Here is an 8,767-nt window from a genome sequence, read left to right as displayed (position 1 = left end):
AAACAAAGGAATTCCTCTGGTAACCAGGGATGGGGTAGGCTAGGCCCCCTGTCTCTACTTTTCTCCCAGACATGTTTTATTACCATTATCCCCTTTTCCAAGAAGGAAAGAAATATTCTGAGTGATTACTGCTCTTCTTTCACAGACAGCCACTGTTCCCAAGAGAATCAAGTGGGCCTTTTCTTTCTCCAGTGAAGTGAAAAATATAAGGCGTGTGTATCTGGGTGGCACTTACCAGTCTGCGCTATGTACCAGCAAACGCACGCAGATTCTCCTATAAATGATCTCACCAAACCCTGTCTCCCTTCCTTTATCCTCTCGAAATCATTTCCACTTAATGCATTTAGTATTCCGCATTTGACTATTACCTGCCGTATCTAGCTATAAACTGCAGATAAACATTGACTAATCCCGTCTCCACTCCCACACACATACCCTCACACTTAGAAACATTTCCACTGTGGTCACACGAGCCACTGAACACTCTCTCACACTTAGACAGCATCTTCCCACAGGCTTGCTCACATACTGGCTTTTTATCTGTGCTCTCAACTCTGAGATAGGAATTTCATTAACAAAGGAAAGGGAGGGGACATCAGGAGGACCGTACAGATGCAGGGGGAAAGAAGTGATAATTGTTTTTGAAAGGGACCTAAAATTGTATCATCCTAACCCAAACCTCCCTTATAACTCTTCTTTGTGTGTACATTCTGTGCTTGAAAACAAAAAAACTTTTCATTGATTAGGCAATTGTCCAGACTCGTAGCTTGGCACCCAGCCCCCAGAACTGTGAAATCAGCCTCTCCAAGCCTATGCTTTGAAATGAGAAAACATCTAACTGGAAGCCCAGTCAAAATAAGGGACTTGGCACAAGTCTCCAGGGTCCTGTGTGTCTTCCTTTTCTCAGCTGCATCTCTCTCATCCAATCTTGGTGAAGAGTCTTACTTGGCTAAGAAGGAGATCAGGAACAAGAAGGCAGTGCCGAGAAAGTTCCGTGAGAGTCGCAGAAGTCACTGCCTGAATAGCAAACCTGAATAACCAGGAGAGATGTAACCTCTGCATACTTTCAGTTGTTTTCTTCCTGCCCATGCTGCAGGCTTTTCAGGTTCTTGCTTGAGCGTCAACTCACAGGCATAAATAACGTGCTGTCAACAGCCTGTGTCAGGCAGCCCAGCTATTTAAGCAGGCTGGCATCAGAGAACTCAGCTTCCAAAGCAGCCTGTGCCACTTCCATGTAAGTAACTTTCAGGGGTTTGCCTTTAATTCAGAGGAAGTGAACTCTGTCTGAAAGCGATTGCAGTGATATAGTTATAATATTTGCTATTCTGTTGGGAAAAGGTGGAGGTATAAGGGAGAATGAAAGTTAAGAGCTGGTCCAAAGCAGGGAGCCAGAGAATGCTGTTGCATGTAAGATATCAGATCCTTACAAATGTTGAGGTGGATTTGGAGCAATTCCACAGAGGTGAGGTGGATTCGAGCAAGAGGCTATCTATGTTGGCCTTTTGGCCAGTAGGTAGGGTGTTTTTCTCACTCTCTCCTATCTCTGAAAGACACTTTAAAACCAGAGCTTGTAGGTAGGACTGTGCCAGATTGCATATGACTTTATCATTCAGAAGCTGATATTGCTATTCTACAACTCAATCTAAAATCAGACATAAGGTCATTTAAAAATATTTTTTCTGTTCAATGTACCAGGGAAAGGGAGGTATTTCTGGACTGAGTACAGGTGGCTCGACTATTAATTTGCAGTGCTATTTACTGTTATTTTTGGTTCTCATTATACTTACCAGTTTTGAAAATGAAAATATTGATCTTGTTTAAGATGAAAAGAAATCCCACGCTCTGGGGTTTTGAAGAAATGTAGGTTTGTGATATTCAAGCACAATGGTATCCAGATAAAGTGTTAAGTGGAATAAGAATTATTGAATAAAAAGGCACAACATACCACATAGCTTAGGTGAGACAGTCTTAAAGAGAAGAGGAATGCAAAAAGTTTCCATGAAGTAGCACTTCACTCAACAGGGTCTGAAGTATATTTAGTTAAGAAGGGTTTGTATAACTGGAGCAGGCAGAGAACAAAATAAAGATACTGGGGAAGAGGAAAGGCAGGAAGGAGCAGGAGTAGATGGTAGAGGATTTATAATTAGACATCATATTCACAAAATGCATATAGGAATATAATCAGGAATAAAGCATGACATTAATTCCACGGTTCCTCCCTTGTGTCAAGAACCTTGGGGTTAAGATTAAGAATCTGGTGAAAGCCAAGCGGCTTTCCCAGGTAGTTTCCCCACCCCTTTGACCCAGCACACACCTTGATGTTCATCGGCTGGATGGCTGGAAGGCCAGCCCCTAAATGAAGACCCCTGGCTGCAGCCAGTGCTTTTTTTTTTTAAAACTAGGAACCTACCGAGAAGTTGTGGGAAGTTGAGACCCTTACCACAGGCAGGCACTTCTCAGCCACCAGGCTGAAGCCCAGTTGTAAGGTCATAAAGGTCTGATTTCAATCAAGCCAATAATGATTAAGCAGCTTCTCTGAGCAGAGATGAGTTGGGGGCCAGGAGGAAGAGAAAAAGAAATGAAAGGTGGCTCCCGTTCTCAAAGCGCTTGACATCTAAAGTACAAGGGCAACACTAATAAGAGGCCAGGCAAAAAATAGTACATACTGTATGATTCCATTGGTATAAAATGATGGAAAATGCAAACTAATTGATAGGAAGAGAAAACAGAGCACTGATTACCTGGGGAAGGAAGGCAGGGAGAAGAGATTGGGAGGATTGCCAAGGGTCATGGAAAACTTTTGGCGATGGTAGATACGTTCACTATTGGGATTGTGATAACTATTTCATATGAGTGAAAATTTATCAGATTGTACACTATAGAGATTACAATATTATATGCTAACTATGCCCCAACAAACCATACTTTAACAATATATCTTTTTTTAAAATAATGAAAAGCATCTCTAAAAATCAGCCTATGTGAAATACTGAAAAAAAAAAATAAGTATGTCTCCCTGACTGTTGTGGCTCCAAAGGGTTGGGCATTTTCTCACAAAGCGAAAAGTTACCGGTTCAATTCCTGGTCAGGGCACATGCCTGGGTTGTGGAACAGGTCCCCAGTTGGGGGTGTGAAGAGGCAATGAATCAATGTTTCTCTCACACATTGATGTTTCTCTTCCTCTCTTTCTCCCTCCCTTACCCTCTCTCTAAAAAGAAATTAAATAAATTAAAATCTTTTAAAAAATTATTATATCTGGGGGAAAAAATAGTTCTGTAAATAAAGTAGAGGAGCAGACCATCAGGATTGTGGACTTTTGTAGAACTGGGAGGGTCCCAGAGATCATCTAACTCAGTTTCAAACCTGGGACTGGACCCTACACTAACCAATTCAGTCAGAACCCCTGGGTGTGTAGCCTGACATTGTTTTCTGAAACTCCGCAGGTGATTCTGATGTGAAAGCCAAACCCCTCACTTCACATGTGAGGATGATGAGGCCCAGAGAGAGGGTGGGGTCTGCCCTGGCCACTGGACCTTGTACCCCGGGGCACAGGGAGGACAGCAATAGGACCTCAGAGGATGAGGGGCCCCAGAGGCCATGGCTTCTGGGTCCTCAAAACCACACTTCTAGCTCTAGCTAGGATAGGGGATGTGGTGTATTTCAAGCACATTCTTGGAACGCAGACATGCTCTGGGCTGGCCAACGGGAAGGATTACTCAGTCTCAACGGTACATTATTTAAGGATTGTGCTAACATGTGAGAAGGGATGGGGAGAAGGGATGTTTCAAAACTAATAGCTTCCTTTTGTTCTCTACATAACATCTAGCATAAGCCAGAGGATTATAATTATTAAAAAGAATCATGACAGACACACCAGACACTCTGCTCTGGCGGACAGCCAAGTCGTTCTTTCAGAAATGGGTGTGAGTTGTCAGCATTGCAGCGAGTCTATTTGGCACCACGGGGTCTTTTCAAAGTGATTTCCAGGTCAACATCGGGCAAAAGCTTGAGTGGGTGAAGTTTGTCTCTGTGGCTTCTGCTCTTCCCGTCTGTCCCTCACCTGGGCACCTGTTTCGGTGCAGGGGTGCCCATGGCTGGCTCAGCTGCCCATGTTGTAGGTGGTTTCCTGTTTTCCACGGTCTCATCTCTTTAAGGTTTTGCTTTTCATTTCTGAAAACTAATTCAAGTTTTGATGTTAATAGACGATAATTGTTTAATGAGTTCCATCTCTCCTTGGTATATTAAACAGGTTCCAGCAAGATAACACATCTGGGAGTTCCGTGAAATGTTATATAATTACTCTTTGTGACAATCAGGAAAATGAAAGTTTCAGGCAAAATTTATAATCTCTACTGGTCAGAATTCCAAACTTCCCGAGGGAAAATATGCCAAGACTGAGGGTTCTCAGTAGAATTCCTCAAATCACATCCCATAGGGAATTCCCTACAGACTGGGCCCTGAGAGGTTTCTGTTTTTGAACTGGTTTATTTTTTGTTAAATGCATTCGTCCTCATCAGAGATGACTGTGTTTAATTTATCTTTCTGAAAAAATGGAGAGCCACCTTAAGGCCATTAAAACGTCAAGAAATTCTGCTCACAGGGCTTTATAAATTTTACCTGGTTCCTTCTCTGGAGGAGAAGGCTGTTCCTGGCAGAACAGTGTTCCCTGTCTTAGTGACAAGGAACCCCCCTTTCCTGCAGTTCCTGTGGCTCCGGACCCTTGACAGCCCTTTCTTCCATTGGACAGCTGAGATTCTGCAGCTGCATATGGCACTTCCTGCCTCTGAAGAGGGGCGTGGCCAGGTGTGTAATTAATCTCCTTCTGGGCTGAAGCAGAGTCTCAGGTGGCTGGGAGCCCAGGGCAGCTGGGCAGAGGGCACAGTCTTTGCTGGTGAGAACAGCGGCAAGGAGGGGAGGGGAAGGTAATCATCATCCTGAACCCCAGTGAACCAGGAGACAGGAGACTCGAGCTTTGGGGGAAAGGATTAGGCTGTTGGCATGGGGTGGGGCCAACTCTGGTTTCATGATGCTGTTTGGATTTGTCATTCCAGTGCTATTGACTCTGAACACACGTGGGGTTCGGGGTTTGTGAGTACACAAGCAAGCAGGTACAGGTCAGGCTGTCCTTTTTATTTGCTGGGAAAGGGCCTTTGTGGATCCTTTCATTGAACACCCTCCCACAGAACTCCGGTGTAGATTAAGTCCTGACAGAAGACAGCCTGGCTTGGGGAGCAGAGTACCAACCTGCCTTGGGGAGCGGAGTATGGGGCTGGTGATCAGAAATCTGGGTTTTATTTTCAGCTCTAACTCAGCTGTAATGGAATTTTAACATAGGAGGTAGCACAGAAATTTAGTTGTCCCGGTGGGTTATTAATAGCACCCCTGTTTATTCTCAAAAATACCTGGCCTGAACAACGAACTATATGGTGTCCTATGAATACAACTCACAAACGTACGAGAGTAAAGTGAGTTGCCCTAAATTTTAAGATTAGTTGGTGGCTGAGCTGACTCTGAACTTGAGCCTGCCGGGCCTCATTCTGGCCTCTCTGCCAAGTCACTCACTCCCGCCATGACTCAGTTTCCCTACAGGAAGCATTGTATCTGTACTGCCCAGAGAGCTGTATATTTATATTGACTTGTCAAAAAGAAATTCAGTATGAATGCTGGGGGTTTGAGGAATTGTTCGTCACAAGGCAAGTTACACCCTTTGCTTCAGGTTCTAATGTTAGCTTATGGTCATGTTTGTGGAGCAATAGCAGCTCTTCTGAAAGTAGAGAATTTAATTTTTACCCATCCTCAAATAATTTCCTGTAATTTGCTTCAGTCATTTTGATAAAAAGTGACCAAACATGAAAGAAAACCCTGCCAGATCGTTCAGTACTGCTTTTATGAGAAAAACAAAAAACAAAAACAGCCTACAGCAGACACCCATCAGTTCTAATCTCCCGGTGCAGACTGAGCAGGAGACTAATGGCAGGCATTCTAGCTATTAGATCTGGACGGTTTAGGATCGAAGTTTCCTGGAATTCCTAAGGACGTGGTGGATCTGCTTAGATAGATTAGTCTTTGTTGATGTGTTTTCATTTCCTTCCTGTGTGGTTTCTCCCTAAGGAAATTTACATAAATGATCTTCCCTAGCTCTTACATCTCCTCGCTCCTTTCCCAAGTTCTAGTCTACTGGTGCCCAGGAATGAAATCTGTTTTAGAAAAAGGCTTTAATTCAGTAATTTATACCTGGAAGTGTTTATCACTTTATTATGTATTCTTCACACTCTTCCCGGAGTTGAATAGCATGGCTGAGAGATGGCCAGAGCTGGGGTTTACAACGCAGGAGTGCAGAAAGTAGCAGGTCATCTCCTGCTTTTATTAGCATTGTACCTGATTCAGGTTCTACAATTGAAAAGGGAGAGTCCTTGGAACTAGCTCAAAACATCTCCTAGGCGACTAAGTAATAAAAATCCGATCTGTAAGGAGCAGCAAGAGGACCTGATGTTATTTCACTTGGAGGAAAGGAGGCTGGAAAGCCATTTGATGATGGTGTGGAGGAGCGTGCAGAGCGGTCACGGAGGTCTTTGGCCAGCCATTCGCCTGGCACTTTGTGAAAAGAAAAGCCTAAGGTTTGGGTACGCTGCAGCAGGAAGGCTGTTAAGTGAGCCATGAAGTATTCCCACACTGTGCAAAAAATGCACTGGAAAGACTTATATAGACAAGCTCTGAAAATTGGGGCAGTCCAACAATTTTTTAGTTTTTTAAGTCTCTTGGCTCACGTTGAATTAGTGAACATATTCCTTAATTTTCCTTACACAAGGCCCTGCTAAAGTTTTACATCCCAATCTATTTCATCAGCTCTCCTCTCTCCCTCTTGCTCTTTCAACACAACACCATATTTTTAAGATGTACCTATATGGCCGGTCATATTTCAAGTATTTCTAATGTATTATTTCTAACTGCTTTTTAATAATCTGCTATTTACATACACTTTGCATACCTAATCCTCTCCTGTTGGACATTTCTGCAGCCTCCAACTCCCATAAATGATTCTGTAATGAATATACTCATCTGTATACTCAACTATCCTTTAGATCTGGTTGGTGGGAGACAGGGGAAGGGAAAGGGGTGGGCTAGATGGACCATGTTTTCTTTAAGTGATATGGCATATTGAATTGTCCATTCAATATGCCATATCACTTATGGAATATCCATATCTTGTCCAGAGGGAGAAATGGAGACACAAGATACCACGAGTTGTAGTCTGTATTTGAAGCGTTTGGAAGTTTCGCTGAGTTCTTTGGTACTTTACTAGGACGTTAGTGGTGACTTTGGTACTTTACTAGGACGTTAGTGGTGACTGAAGTGCTTTTCTGGAACTTAAGGAGTGTGGTCTCAGTGATCTCCCCTTCTCAAGGCCATTTTCTTAAATTTGAGCTAGTAGGTTTTAGAGGCGTTTCATTTCTGCACATTAGTCATTGATTACCCTGGCAAAGCAAATAAAATGTATTAAGAAATCTTATTAGTTATAAGGTTGAATGAGGTTTCTAAAATGCTTACCTATTTTAATGATTACAAAACCTGATGTCATTCGGTTACCCAACATTATATTCTGAGTCACTGGGAAATCTGGTTTAGAACCTTAATAATGGTACTTCGTGTTTACATAGCCTTTATAATTTAAAGTGCTACTCATTAACATGATCCATCTATTGAACCCTGGAGCAACCCTGCGAGACAGGTGGGGTTAGGGTTAAAGCTTCGACTGTAGATGAAGAAATGAAGGTTCCAAGCAATTAAGTGAGTGGTCCAAAGCCATGTGCAGATTGAAGTGACATTGCTGGAAGGAGAGCGCAGGTCCTCTGAGGCTCCATCCCGCCTCCTGCTGCAACACTATGTCTGACACTCAGAGGGACAATCTGCTACTGTGGGCTCAGAGTCATCCCGTGAGCTGGACTTGCTGGTGGAGCCGTCCGTTTCCATGATTTTGTGAAGTTAATGAGCAGGCTAGAGCTGCACGGCCTGTTTGTCTCATTACTTTGAACACCTGTTCATAGAAACAATTCAATTAGACCCATGTAACTGACTCACATGGCAACAAGCAGCACGGATGGCTGGACTTTGGCATAATCTCGGGCTCTACAAAGTACCGGGTGCACACCATTTTATCCATTACCTAATTACAATCATAAAATAAGAACGGTCGTTAGGCCATAAAAATAATAATTGATTCAAGTGTATTTGCGTAAAGAGATCACTTCATTTTTCTCAAAGAGTCTTCTTCGTACATTTCACAGCGAACAAACACCCTGAGGAAGTTATGCCTGTTTGCACTGGCCAGGTCGCGATGGCCTCCGAAAGGGCAGCCTACACACCTGCCCAGGCGGACGTGCGACACCACACCGGCCTCTAACTGCTGTTCCTTCCAAAGTAGTTAGGGCTCGGGCAAAAGCACTGTGGAGCACAGCACACATTTTTTTAAAGAAATCAGGATGACATGTCCCCAGACTTACCAATGAAAGCCCTATTCACAATCAGGCACTCGGAGTGAGAACATTTTTTAGAAAGAAACTCTATTTTTTAACATTCTAAAGTGCCTGAAAGGCCACAGAACATTTCAACAGTTCCATCTACTTGACTTCCAATGATCTCTGTGTGGTGTATCTGTATTAGATTTTTAAATACCAGACTGATTTCTATTTTCAGCACTTAAGTTTTTCAGCATTCCTCCTCTTCTATGCAACAAGCACGTACATCTCCCTATTCTACAGTCTATTGA

At 43.2% G+C, this 8,767-nt stretch overlaps 1 protein-coding gene across 1 annotated transcript in view; it reads left to right on the top strand.

Annotated features, from left to right (window-relative positions):
* The first annotated feature begins 1,077 nt into the window (after positions 1–1,077).
* Positions 1,078–8,767, top strand: part of HOPX (HOP homeobox) — a 28,591-nt gene continuing 20,901 nt past the window's right edge. Inside the window, exon 1 of the mRNA XM_024579832.3 lies at positions 1,078–1,234. The gene's annotated coding sequence lies outside the window, so the exon portion shown is untranslated. The remainder of the gene's footprint in view (positions 1,235–8,767) is intronic.

The sequence above is a fragment of the Desmodus rotundus genome, chromosome 4, assembly GCF_022682495.2.
Source record: "Desmodus rotundus isolate HL8 chromosome 4, HLdesRot8A.1, whole genome shotgun sequence".
Lineage (NCBI taxonomy): Eukaryota > Metazoa > Chordata > Mammalia > Chiroptera > Phyllostomidae > Desmodus > Desmodus rotundus.
This window is presented reverse-complemented; position numbering and strand designations above follow the sequence as displayed.